General features: G+C 34.3%; 1 protein-coding gene and 1 long non-coding RNA gene across 2 annotated transcripts in view; one reads left to right on the top strand and one right to left on the bottom strand.

The window, feature by feature from the left end:
* LOC117341434 (phospholipid scramblase 2-like) overlaps positions 1 to 14,703 on the top strand; it is a 41,215-nt gene that overhangs the window by 14,416 nt on the left and 12,096 nt on the right. The window lies entirely within an intron of this gene.
* Positions 8,509 to 10,330, bottom strand: LOC117341436. Its single transcript, XR_004535630.1, has 2 exons — positions 9,615 to 10,330; positions 8,509 to 9,081 (listed from the first exon to the last, which is right to left on the bottom strand). It is a non-coding gene; the product is annotated as an uncharacterized LOC117341436 (long non-coding RNA).

Genomic DNA, 14,703 nt, shown 5'->3' with positions numbered 1-14,703 from the left:
AGTAATTAACAAAAAATAAGAAAAAGAGACAAAAATACAAAACTGCAAATCTTTAAGTGCTTGGTTACTGAATAAAAGATATTTGTGAAAAATTTTCATTTCTTCTTTACTTCGAAACCTGAATGTCTGCATTCCTTAAAATAGGCAGGTGGGAAGCTTTAGAATGACCATTGTTTATGAAATCAAAATGATCAAGTTAGTTTGGCCATTTTGGAAAATATGGGGCAAATGGCCCCATGGCCTCCTCCAGAGTTATCCATATTATGTAACAGCATTTTCCACCTCTAAAACATAAATTCCTGAATACTGTATGTAATATTGTCAAGGTCATGTCAGGTGTAGTTTTTTTTTTTATCTTTTATCGGCCTGCAGTTAAAATGTTATCTTGAGTGAATAAGTCTGTAATGTCTTTGCGTAGTAAGTATATAATATATAATATGTATATTTAGCAACACAAATGACGAAGGAAGACAACATTTTGACTCGTGCCCTGACCGGGCCTCGAGCAACACAAATGACGAAGGAAGACAACTTTTTGACTCGTGCCCTGACCGGGCCTCGAACTCATGATCTACGGCACCCAATCGCCTAGCCAGAAATACCCGGCGATTGGGTGCCGTAGATTGTGAGTTCGAGGCCCGGTCAGGGCACGAGTCAAAAAGTTGTCTTCCTACGTCATTTGTGTTTCTAAGCTATATATCTATTTATTAGCACAATGTATCATATGCACTATGTGTTGGTGATCCGTATCATCAGCCATACGTCAATTGTGACGTCATAATATGATCATGATGTGACGCTTATGGAATTAATGGTGCAATGAATTTGCCGTCTCCCAGTGATCAAGTCCTCCACATTTTGACTTCAAAACCTGTCAAAATGTAAGTTTTTTGAGTTATGTGATAAAAAGTATCCTAAATTTGTTTTCGTTTTATGAGAATTTTGAAACTAGCCTCTCGCTGGCCAAGGCTCGCAGAAATATGATCTCGGAAGAATTGTTTAACAAAATCTTGTATGAAATGTAATTTTTTTTAGATCCAGCATGACGTCACAATAGCTCATTACTAGTGTGTTAGGTATTTATGACATCATTCTATATTTACCATTGTATGGCACTGCCACTATTTAACCCTACTAATTCAGTTGCGAGTTCACCAGCTTATGAACTGCCAACTGAAATTTGAATTTGAAAATTTCAAAAAAAAATCGCACAACAAATAAAAAATCGCAGATGGTAAATATAAGCATATTGAACGGCTTTCAGTTGGCATTCATAGTCAATATGAATGCCAACTGAAAGCCGTTCAATGCTTAAATGACGTCCTAACATGTACACAGGACATGTGCCAGAAATGTGACAATTGCTATCTGTCATCAGCTGTCTACACAAGGATATATTTCTTGCGTTTGAAACACTTGATTAAATATGACGTTTTGTATAATTTTGAAGCTGTGTTGATATTATATATATATATGGAAGCTATAATTAATTCATAGAATGCAGAATCTATTTATAAGAAATAAACTAACTAATTGTAAAAACATATATTATATGATTACTCATGTATCATTTCACTAAGTACTGCCCTTCACAATATATTAATACTGTCACCGGGAGTAGACTGACCAGCATCCGGCCTGAGCCTGTTGCTATATATACACCTCTGTCCTTATGGGGATGGGGCACGATAAGGGATATTTATTTTATTGTAAACTACAAATCGATTTAGAACAATCCTTTTTAGCTCACCGGTTACGAGTAACCGAGAGCTAATATTATGCTGTCACTCCGGCATCCGCGTCGGTGTCGGCGTCCCACCCCAAAACTTTAAAGTTTTTGGAGTAAGTTTTTTGGAAAGCTTGTAAGTCCAAAAGTATACACCTCATGCCCTTCTAATTTGGTTTCTACATTCATTAGAGGTCTAGGAATGATGTTATGGCAAAATTATGCAGAAAAAAATTGTAATTTTTTCGCATTTTATGTTATGGCAAAATCATGCAAAACAAATGTGTGATTTTTTTTTCAGCATTTTACCATTCAGTGGACTTACATTTTTTGACACAAAAACCCACTTTTAAAGATTTTAGGGGTTAGTTTTGGAAAGCTTGCATTGTAAGTCCACACCCTTCTTATTTGGTTTATACATCCATTAGAGGTCTAGGAGCGATATTATTTGACATACAATTTCAAAATGACATGCTTATACATACATAAAAAATGAATACATGTGTGATTGCTGCCACCGGTGAGCTTTCGCAATCATTGATTGCACTTGTATCTCCCCTGCCAAAAGGGCAGTTTATTATATAAAATGAGCTAAATTTGAAATGCAATGTTCGATTCATTGACAGACCTGTACTTGACACATGCATGTCCATCTGTCCGGCGTTAACTTTTCTATTGAAACAACCTCTCAATTAAAGGGACATCACGGTAAACCAATTTTTATTTTGTATTTTTTCATATTATTGGGTATATCTTTAAAAAAAATATCCTTATGAACAATAAACATTCGAATTTGATGATATATGTATATAAAAAACATCAATTATTAATTATAAAAAGGTTATCACAATTCGTTGATCAATAGTCTGAATATGCTAATTTTGTGACATATACGATAACACGCATGCGCACAACACACTAAAACACCTGAAAACAAAAATGGCTTCCAATGTGAATCGACTGCGGTTGAAAACGATAACAGCTTCCGCAATGAAGAGAATAATTGGGAAATGGGTCAAACACAATCCTAGAATTAAACTGGGGAAGCAGTACAATACAGTTCAAACAGCAGTACGTAATACGGACGCTGCTCGTATTCTGCTTGATTGCTGGATAGTAGGTCATGACAATCTCGGTAATATTTACACAAACTCGGTAATATTTATACAGTCTGTACCAGTACATCGCTACTGTCACTATACTATATGTACGGTGTTTACACTTATTTACACATAAATATATGTGCCGGAATATATACAGAACGTGTTATTTAACATTTAAACCACTGTATAATATCGTTGTCCAACTAATCCAATTCGCCTTGTAAACTATCGTGTGTTTGTGTTGCCTCGATTTCAAAACAGTTACGTGATGATTTAAAAATAATTTCCGCGCTAAATTTAGAGGGGGATTCCCAACTAAATCAAGTGGTCAAGCTGGACATGAGGATCGACTGTGAACATTGGGACAGCACAGAAACATAACTGGAAAGGAACAAAACACGTACATTCATTGAAAATTACAACGTTTTTACCGTGATGTCCCTTTAACAAGCTTGGCTAGCGCTGTCATACCGTATTTGACCTAATAAGGGCGCAGGGCGCGGGTAATTGACAGTGGGGGCGCCCTTATTAAGATTAGTTTAGTTATTCTGAAGTTTTATGAAACAGACTATACCTTATAGCAGACTACCCAAGGCTGTGGAAACGGTAAAATATTCAGTCATGAAAATATTCCAGATGAAGATATCTATTCATTATCATATATTATATTAAGCCTAAACATCACTTGAATATTCCTGTAAACTTGTAAACCATGCCAGCTGATCTTTAGGCCAAAGAACGTGTGTTCCATCATTTATGTTCAAATGGAACTCTTTTGTGTTCTATTTATAGACACAGGTGTCGTGATTTCCCAGATCATATCAGACATCGTTTTCTTTGACCTAATAATTGATTTACAATGTCTTTTACTAGCTTTCTGTTCTGAACAAAAGTTATTTATCAACAAGAATGAAGTCTTTTACTTTATCTTCAAATAAAGATGGTAAGTTATTATTTGTATACATGTGTGTTTAGTTTCAGGTGCTCTTTGCACTTACATGTCATCTGTACGAATAGACAAAATGTGGCGAAAACTTGTGTTCCAGTTACTTAATTTGCTGAAAAAAATTGAACAAATAAAGTAGCAAAACATTTCACATGAATTAATACTTTTGAACATCATTTTGACACTCAGTCAAAGATTTATTTTCTTGAAAAAAGGTACGGGCGCCCTTATTAGGTCAAATACGGTATGTTGTTTAGTGTTCATTTTGCAAATCCGAATAATCCTTCTTTATCTTTATAGCTTAAGCTACAGTAAAAAATCTAAGTATTAAGCGGGGTTCACCCTGGACCCAAAAATCATGGGCCATTTTGACAAGATTTCAGAAATCGTATCGGCCAAAACAAAGAAAATTCAAGAAATTTGTGAGTTTTGATTTTTGGTGCATTATTTTGGAAAATATGGGGCAAATGGCCCCATGGCCCCCTCCAGACTTATCCCTGATTAAGTGTACAGGTGTAGTAGAACCTCTACACACCAACCTTACACATTACACGAGTATAATTTAGCTCAGGTTTAGACAGATCGTTTTGGAGAAGTGGTTCATTATCATCTGCTTTTGATCTGTCGGGTCCTGACATGATAATTGCATGATCAGATGCATGTATATATGACATTTTGTGAATTTGAAGCACTGTGTTCATATTACAATCCATAGAATGCAGAACCCATAACTAATATATTGCTCTAATACTGATTGCAAATTTATTTTCTTTCATTAAATATTTCACGATGCTGGCCGGATATTATGCACATTAATTCTTTAATGGGGCACACTAAGGGTTATTTATTTCGTTGCAAACTGGAAAGATAAATAAAAATATATGTAAGAACATTAATTTTAAAAACATTAACCAGCTCATATATATATACCAGCATTTATCAGGATATCAATTCTTATCTACTATTTAGCCACTGGCCTCCGTATTTGCTATTCTTGTCCAAAGTCCGCTGCAAAACCCATTTTGGGCCTCATGCAAATTAGATGGGAAATTCCATTTTCTTGGAGTAAACAGATTAAATTATTTTGATGGTGCATGCTAGATTGGTTTCTGATATTGACATAAACACATGTAATTCAAATCTCGGGTAAATCTACAGGTGAAAAATTTAAAGACAGCCTGTATGAAATGGTCCCTAATTGACTATTTCATTTACTGCAAACACATTTAGCTTCAAAATGAAGGAAAGCATAACATGTATTTGTATTAACAAAGACTCGTGTTCTCATGTTTTTAAATTTTTCATATTATTGAGTCTCTTGTGACTGGGCAGGGATCAATCTAGGGATTTTTTACTACCGTTTATGGGTAGTTTCCCCTCAGGATTTTGTTCCATTTTTCCCCTCAGACTTCTGTTAAATTCACTGAAATATTGTATTTTCCCTTATTTTTATGGCAATAATATTCCCAAATACTCCAGATTTGCTTTCCTAATTAACCAAATATTTGCTGTTTTTACTTGGAAAATGTGTTTTTAAAGCAAAAAACTGACACTTTGCAAGGTTTAAATTTCCCCTTTTCAGAACTGATTTTCCCCTATGGTCCAAAAAGGGTAGTTTCCCCTAAATTCTAGATTAATCCCTGCTGGGTGTGCATGGGTTATAGTAATGATTGAAGATAAGGATTCCATATTATTCAGGCCCTGAAATTGAGAATCCAGGTAATAATTAGATTTTTGTAAAATTAATCTTGAAGTTAAAAGATACCAAATGCTTATAAATTGTATACTGTGAACTAGGGATATCCCCATTACACCTCTTATGCAAATTAAGAATGTACTTAAATACTGGTGTAAGTAAATAATAAATTTAACCTCTACCAAGGATTGTATATTAACTCTTTACCACCTAATGACTACGTATGACGCCCCTGCTATTTCCCCAAAAGCTATACTTGGTGAAGCCCTAGAATAATTAATAGCTAACTGAAAAAATTAAATTAATTAATGATTTAAAACACTGAGAAGAAAAGAATTTATTGTTGAAGATATGATTCCCATACCCCAAATTAATCATGAGAGTCTCCAGAATTGAATTATAGTTTGCAAATCCAAAAATAAAGTTTCACTTCAACTCATATTTACAGGTAAGTCAGCGAGCTCTACAAAAAGGTGGCAAATTTGAAATGTCGTCATTAGGGATACAGGTAGGGGCGTCAGATGTCGTCATTTGGTGGTAAAGTATAGGGAGTGCTAAGTGGTAAAGAGTTAAAGGATGCTTGTTGGGAACAATGAGTGCGTGCATGTATGTATATTTACATTTTGGTAGCAAATTAAAGCCGCGATATAAACTAAGTAAAAAGATTTGCAGTCTATGTGAGCATAATTGACACCCAAAACATGACATCAATCCATGCCGCGCATGAATATATTCACCCACCGGAACTAAAGTGTACTTGTAACTAACGTAAACAATCATATGGCTAGGACTACGTCGTTTTTTTATGTTAATTAAAAAGTATCAGAAAGAAATTTTATACAATGTGTTACACAAATAATAAAAAGAATTGAACAGTCTGTTGTTGTTTTTTTCGTATTATTTTAATGCATTTTTTTGTTTGCCAATCTGCACATGACAAATGAATTTTGAAAAAATAGGCTGTTCCATTTGTCGAACCCCATTGATGAAGACGCTGAATATTGGCATTTTTTTATGCTAACTCAATTTTAGTTTTCAAATATAACAAAAACATAAGTCGAGAATGTTAATATAAGCATTAAACTGTCTTTTTTGGTGTCTATGGTCAATATAGATGCCAGAGCTTTGCAAACAAACGTGTCATAATGTGCTACGTTTGTTTGCAAAGCCCTGGTAGCTATATCGACCATAGACACCAAAAAAGACAGTTTAATCCTTAAATGTAAAAACTGGGTAAACGTAGCAAAGTTGAACATTTTGAGCTAATTTAAGTTGGTCATCAGGTTTGATGGATTTGTGTTTTCAAACATATAGATTTATTGATAAGTAGTTTCAAATTGTGGGAAAAAAAAGAGAAAAAAACTTTTGTTTGATATATATATATAGCAAGAGTGTTCTTGGGAATTTTTTTCTCAAAATGTGTTTATACAGGCCGGCATGTTGTAGAACTACATTCGTGACTTACTTAGCAACGATATAATTTGAGACTGTGTACACTCAGTCTACATGTTATAAATAGACTATCTCAGTCCGTACATTTTGTAATACCTTCCGAGTCTCTGGGCTTTTTCTTAGGGTTTTTGGGGCCGTTAATGGGCCCCATTCCCAATTGGAATTATTTCATTTAAAGCCAAATTCCCAAAATTTTCTGTTTACTCCTAAAAAAAAAAATCTTTTCCAATTCACCAATTTTCTTCCCAAAATGAGACAAAAAGACCCCGTCTCAAACCTGTGAAAAAAAACCCTGTTACTTTTGGAAGTTGAAGGCTCAGTTACTGCACTCTTACTTTGTCTGATGTCATTGGCCTTTTGTTTCATCACCTTTCACCGTTTCATGGCCATGGGTGTAAAAAAAAATCTTAATCACTATATTATATAGCTTCAAAAGGGTTATGTATAGTTAAGTAGCAACCAAAAATCCTCTAGACAGGCAGTGTAAGTCTGAGCTAAACATCAACTAGCCCAACCAATATAGGGAAAAGTCATGACCACAAAGTTGAAGATTAATAAACAAAATTTTCAGAAAGGCTTATCTGTTTATATCGGGGATCACCACAATTTCAAAATGATGGGTGGAGGAAATTTTTTTGAAAATTTCTTCTGAACATGTACTTTTGTGGATGTCATGCAGCAACGCGGTGCACCGTTTCGAGAAACATCATCAATTATAACATTAAGAATAGAGATTTAATTATGTTTTATAGATATGCATTTTAATCATTTGCTCACTCTCTGCCATATATATCTTTTAAATTAAAACAAAATAACAGCTTATACCATTACTTAAAAAAAAATACAAACATACATTCCTCATTTTGACAATCATCAATTTATTTTCACAAAACCATTTCAACCTCAGTTCTTCAATATAACAACATTGAATAAAACAAACTCAAATAGGGGAGATAATATGATGAGTACATGTCTATCGGTTTCCATTTGAGTATTTTCTGCTTATTTGGTGTTTTTTTGGTGGTTAATATATAAATTAACTTTCTAAGTAATTTATGAATTGCAAGTACATGTGTGGCCTAGTTGAACTTTTAGCATACTGTACATGTCAAAGCTATCGGCCGGCTTATATTAAATATCATGGGCAAATCGTTAGCCTGGGCTAGCTATATATAGTAAATACTATGGCTTTAAATTTTCATTCCAATTGCAAGCTGAAAATTTGATGGCCCTGGATGTTGGGCTAGTAGATTTTCATATACACATCCTAAGTTCTATATTTCTTTGAGGCTGCAGCCTTCTTTGTTGTTTTAGATAGGCCTCAGGGATCACCACAATTTCAAAATGATGGGTGGAGGAAAATTTTTTGACAATTTTTTCTGAACATGTATTTTTGTGGATGTCATGCAGCCTCGCGGTGCGACATTTCGAGAAACATCATCAATTATGACATTAAGAATAGAGATTTAATTCTAAATAAATATGCATTTTAATCATTTGCTCACTCTATGCCATATATATCGTGTAAATTAAAACAAAATAACAGCTTATACCATTACTTTAAAAAACTACAAACATACATTCCTCATTTAAACAATCATCAATTTATTTTCACAAAACCATTTCAATCTCAATTCCAATTCGCTGTTCTTTAATATAACATTGAATAAAACAAACTCAAATAGCATCTTTTACTGTTATAAATATGATAAACATTCACACCCAAGATCATATTGCATTGTCAAGTATTATAAGTTAAAACATTTCAATTATTAATTTCATAAATTGCACTATAATATTATCAGTGAACATATTAATAGCAACTATTATATCTATGATACAGCATCTACAAATCAAACTCAATGGCAACTTTTACTGGACATAATATAAGAATATATAAAGTATTTAAAGCAATGCACAAGCCACAATATAATTTCAATTAAGATATCAATTCAACACAGTCACTATAATTTTCTCCTGAAAATAGTCTTCACTATATATGAACAATTGAAGCCAAACACAATTTGTCTCTCCAAATGACATGAACATTCTGCTGTTGCACAGTCCCTTCTAGAATGAAGCAGCTTTCTTGTAGGGAACTTTCTGGGTAAACACCATCATCAGAGAGTTCAAGATCCTCTGAGAGAGCCTGTTCCTGCTGGTGGTAATAAATAAATAAATAAATAAATATTTCTGAAAAGCTTAATGAATCTTATTGTGGTCATTACCATATTATAATTATGAACTTCTTATTCCTACAAATTTGTAATAAGCAAAACAATTAAAACCATCAATAAATCTTTGGGAAAAAAAAAACCCCAAAAAAACAAATTAATTATATTTTAACAAATTAAATATAATCAAATTAGTACATATTCATTACAAATGTACATGTTATTTTTTAATTACAGTGTATATACTTGAGGTGCTAATTCACTTATCTTTATTTAATTATAATTAAAGAAAATCAAAAACCTAGATAACACTTATCAAATAATAAATAGAGAGATACATTAGGAGAGATTCTGAGATTGTTTATATTATTGGACGTTTCGAGATCGTTTTTGTAAGGGAGATCACTCTAATAGTACTTTCTAAAAATAGCACGTGACAAGAAAACCAATGCACGAAATATTCATTAGATTATTATCATTATCTAGCAAATCAAATATAGGCTAATTGTAAGCTTACCTTGGTCATCTTCATACACAATTAATCCATGCGCATTTCTGTAGCCGTGGCTTGCGCGATATATCAGATTTCAGTCTGTTGGCTGCAGGTTTTCTAGATCGGTTGTCGCGATCGCATGTCGTTCACATGGTGTTCCAAAAAAGGAGCTGATACTCCTCTCTTCATGGTGACATTGCCATAAAGTTTTCAAAAATGTATCCATGCTTCTCAAACATCGGCTTAGGTATTGATATTATCAGTTTGATTATCCCAGCTGAATATTAATTCTTGTGAAAAAAAAAATCTTATCGGACCGTCGGTTTTTCCGATGTAGACGATGGTAACATTTTCTCTGATGTCCCGATCGACTGAAACCATACAATCACATCTGTTCCCATGGTCAGAACAGTACACCTACTATTAATTAATTATCACCATCGATATAGGTGTGATCAAGAGATCAGTCAACCGTATCAAAACATAACGGTGAGGCACCTTACCGAGATCGCAATTCGTCAATTAGGCCTAGTTCACCTGTAAAAACAGGGGCCATAGGTAATGAGTATCGGACGCTATAGAAACGGGTCAGTTTTCTGCTTGGAATCGATACAAAATAGGGGTGTTAGGTAACAATTACATGCGTGGCGGATCGAGTGAATTTGGTTGTGTAAGCGTGGCGGGTACCCAGCTAAGGGTGGCGGGCCGCCACGTTAAAACAGGCAATGGTGATCACTGGGCCTAGACTCATGCAAGACGCCATCTTGGCAGACTTCACTTCATCACAGGGTCGCGAGAATGTTTGGATAACAGCAACTAATTTATGCATGAAAATAAAATGCACAAAAGATGAAGTCAGTTATCAGTAATAAACAGAAGCAGACTAGAAAATTCCGGAACATAAATAGGCAGTTCAAATTGGGAAAATTCTGTCTATATTGGGGAAAAGTGGGAACGATACCACTAATCAGGCAGGAATTTTAAATGTATAAATCCCTGTTTGGTATCAAGTGGGGAGCAGTATTAAGAAGGATCAGTTTTGGGAAGTACTGCACTACTGCAGTTTATATTGGCCAGCAGCCAAACAAGCATATATATACAGCAAGTGACTTCAATGGGGCATTCCTTCGTTCGGACATCAGAAACATGCACAATTGCTATTGAAGAAATCTATGTCAGGACGATGATTATATGAGTGTTTGTGCCAACAAGTAATGAAATTACATGTAACACCGAAATGTACAGGGAAAAGGCGTATTGTAGACAAATATTGTATGTCTTTGTGGTAATTAGTGATACTTCGGGTCGAATAAAGAATTTTCATGACTTAATCCTCGAAGAATTTTGGTTTATCCTGTGATTAAAACCGACATATTAATTGATGTAAAAATTATAACTTTTCCTACTTGGAAAAAATACATATTTTCCAGGCTGTTTAGTTTTGACAACCTAAACTTTATTCAAACAGAAGAATGCCCCTTTAAATATAAGTTAAGGTATTTTATAATAATTTTAAAATGTGCTGAGTGACCATTTGAGTACTCATATTCATTGTTGATAGGACTTCCTTGATGACTGTACACTTAATATAATTGATTTTCAGTGTTATTTTAATCCAGACTTAAATGCCTCTATCTGGATCAATTGTCCTTTTCCGTAATAATTTTAAATGTGTTTAGTGTATAGATGCGTGACTTTGTTTTTGTCACAGTTGGCAGTTGATCATGAGATTTTATCAATCAAATGGGACACGATAAGTCCTTTTGTTATAAATACAAAACGTAGTTGATCATTTGGAAGATCTAGAACAGCTAATTAACATATGTTTAGCTTGTTAGATAAAGATAATTAATCTCAGAAGTACCGTACGTATGACAATGTGTATGATATTCCTTAATAAAGTATGCGTGTAATTTCATTATCACAACTTTATAATTAAAGTGTTATCAAACTACTGTTGTGGAATGAACTGTTCTTTACAATAAGTCAGGTCCTTAATTATGACTTAATATGCTCAACTCATAAGAAGTTGTGTTTGTTTTATATTGAAAATAATAAATTGAAAATAATAAATAACCTAATATTTACTATCTTCAGCTCAAAAAGTCTCCTGTACCATATGGTCAGCATGGAGGACAAACCCTTCCCTACCATATCCTGTTATCTAAGACTATATATATATTATATAAATAGTGCCCTTGTCTGAGGGGAATATGGAGGATTGTTTCCCCGAGGGAACATTATCTTCCCGAGCCGATAGGTGAGGGAAGATAATGTTCTCGAGGGGAAACAATCCTCCATATTCCCCTCAGACAAGGGCACTATTTATTTTATTATACCGAATAGATATCAATTTATCGATATCCTCCTCAAATATTGAGGCAAACCTCTTGGACGTCTGCTCTATGTTTACAAGTTGTCTGTGTCACTGTTGCGTTTGTAAGAATTGTCTCCCTTCTCAATGTTCGGGATTTTCCGTAAGAAACAATCGTGCGTTTTCTTTTTGGGCGGAGCGGGGAACATTGCAATATCCCACGGCAATGTTGACCGCTGTTTCTGACACTGCATATTGTTTCAGGTCATGTGATTAGGAATTGACCAATAATAAGGCGAGAATCCTACATAAAGTATAATAAATATGTTTATTTATGTAACATAATTATGACTATTTCTATCTGTCATACGTATGCATGCATCACCATGTGGAAGCACAGTAGCTGAGATCTGTCGTTGTTTATCCACATATATGTAATCACATTAGATGGAACAGCCTGGCTATTGTAAATAGTTGGCTATAAGAGAGTCTCTGCTGGCCATTAACCATTAAATATTCATTCAATTTGGACATTTAGGTATTTACTTTGTAAATATTTCATCTTTATAATACATAGACTAATAGAGTTTATCCTATTGGCGCTATCTCACCGGGACAGGAGCTATTGCTCTCCACCCGTCATCGTCATCGTCATCTGTCGGAGGTTAATCTAGACAATTTTTACTACCGAAATAAGGTAGTATTCCCCAGTGAGGGTGTTTTCCTCATTGAATAAAAACAAATTCCCCATTAAGAGAAAATCCCATAAAACAGGGGAAAATTCTCCAAAACAGGGGAAAATTCTCCAAAACAGAGGAAAATTCTCCAAAACAGGGAAAATTCTCCAAAACAGGGAAAATTCTCCAAAACAGGGGAAAATTCTCCAAAACAGAGGAAGTTCTCCAAAACAGGGAAAATTCTCCAAAACAGAGGAAAATTCTCCAAAACAGGGAAAATTCTCCAAAACAGGGGAAAATTCTCCAAAACAGGGAAAATTCTCCAAAACAGAGGAAAATTCTCCAAAACAGGGGAAATTCTCCAAAACAGGGAAAATTCTCCAAAACAGGGGAAATTCTCCAAAACAGGGGAAATTCTCCAAAACAGAGGAAAATTCTCCAAAACAGGGGAAAATTCTCCAAAACAGGGGAAATTCTCCAAAACAGGGAAAATTCTCCAAAACAGGGGAAATTCTCCAAAACAGAGGAAAATTCTCCAAAACAGGGGAAACCCCCAGAATTATAGCAAATAATTTCCCCTGAATTTCATAATGGGTAGTATTCCTCAAGTCCTAGATTAACCCCTGTCTGTGGCATCGGTAAATAGCTAAGTTAAAGTTTTTATGGGAGGCGTGCCTCACATTATAGCATCAGCTATAGGATTTCATTGCGGAACCAATCTTTTGGTACCTCAAGCGGCTATCTCCGTAATCACGGGAGACAACTCGTACATACCGACACAATACACAACCAATTTATCTTGATAGTAGATCTATATTTTTAATGTTGTAATTGTTTATTATAATTCTCATAAAATCCCCCAAAAGAAATATATTTCATTTTACATCGACTTTGAATGCCACCAGAGCCTATTAATTATAACAAAAACATTATATCTACACTGTAACACATAGTAGGCACACAAGTACATGTACTCGGTCAGTTAGTAGCTAGGACAGCTAGTACCCAGGAGACAGAAGGTCGAATATTTTACGCGTATCTGATTGTAAGTAAAAAACAACGACCTGCATGAATGAGAAAATAAATAGATAAAGATGGATTTATATTGAAGACATAATATTTCAACCGCCACATAATGTGTTTATATTTTTATAGGGACGTTTACGCCTGCCATGTTACAATCACCTACGAGTTGTGACGTCAAAACCTCTCACTTTCATTATATTACCATTCATTTTTTTTTTTTTTTTTTTTGCAGTTTCTTTTGGTTCATATTTATATGATGTAGTTAAACTATATATGCATTTATGAAAAATTTCAAGACTTCAAATAAAGTGTTATTACACGAAAAATGTATATATTTGAGACGTCTGGTGGTAGCTATATAGCCTGTTAACAAAAATTCATCGCAGAGTTCCAAGTGCGAGAAGGGTTGGCAACCGGTATACCCGGTACAAGAACCGTACCGACATTCGTTTCACAAAATACCAGTATTTGCAAGAATAAAAACATTAAAATCTGACGTAAAAAACTCGACAAAACAGTTATTTTGTTCAGTTGTTTCAATCACTTACTAAAATGATGTTGTAACTTTACCGCTATTTTCTATGTAAACATCTATCCTAGTCTAGCTTTACTTGTAGTTTCGTATCCTTGTGTCTCATTTTTGTTGTGTGTGTTGAAAAGTCGAAATCAGAAATCAATAACTTACAAAAGATTTATTGTCTCTTTAGATGTCATATTTCATATTTTTGTATCAAAATATGTAATTAAATCAACGATCACGTGATCCGTCTGTTCACGTCTGATCACATGATCAATCGGTCAAAATGATCCGAAACTCTGTAGTGTGATGTTTGTCACTAGAGTATTTATCAACACGAATTAAAGGCAAGTTGCTTACAAGTTGTTAATCTGTTTGTTCACATGTTTGCCTTATTTTTTCTTTAATTACTTAGGACTAAACTTTGTTTACGATTAACGTTAGTGATTCAGAGCCTGATCAGACTGCATCATTAGAACGAAGTCATACCCTTTCTACACTGCTCTGAGACAGACATATTGTTGTCCAGATCTACGTTATCGCAGCTAGTATTTCATAAAAAAAACATGTATCATGGGT

Source organism: Pecten maximus, chromosome 13 (assembly GCF_902652985.1).
Source record: "Pecten maximus chromosome 13, xPecMax1.1, whole genome shotgun sequence".
Classification (NCBI taxonomy): domain Eukaryota; kingdom Metazoa; phylum Mollusca; class Bivalvia; order Pectinida; family Pectinidae; genus Pecten; species Pecten maximus.
The sequence above is the reverse complement of the archived record's forward strand: the minus strand, read 5'-3'. Positions and strand labels throughout refer to the sequence as shown.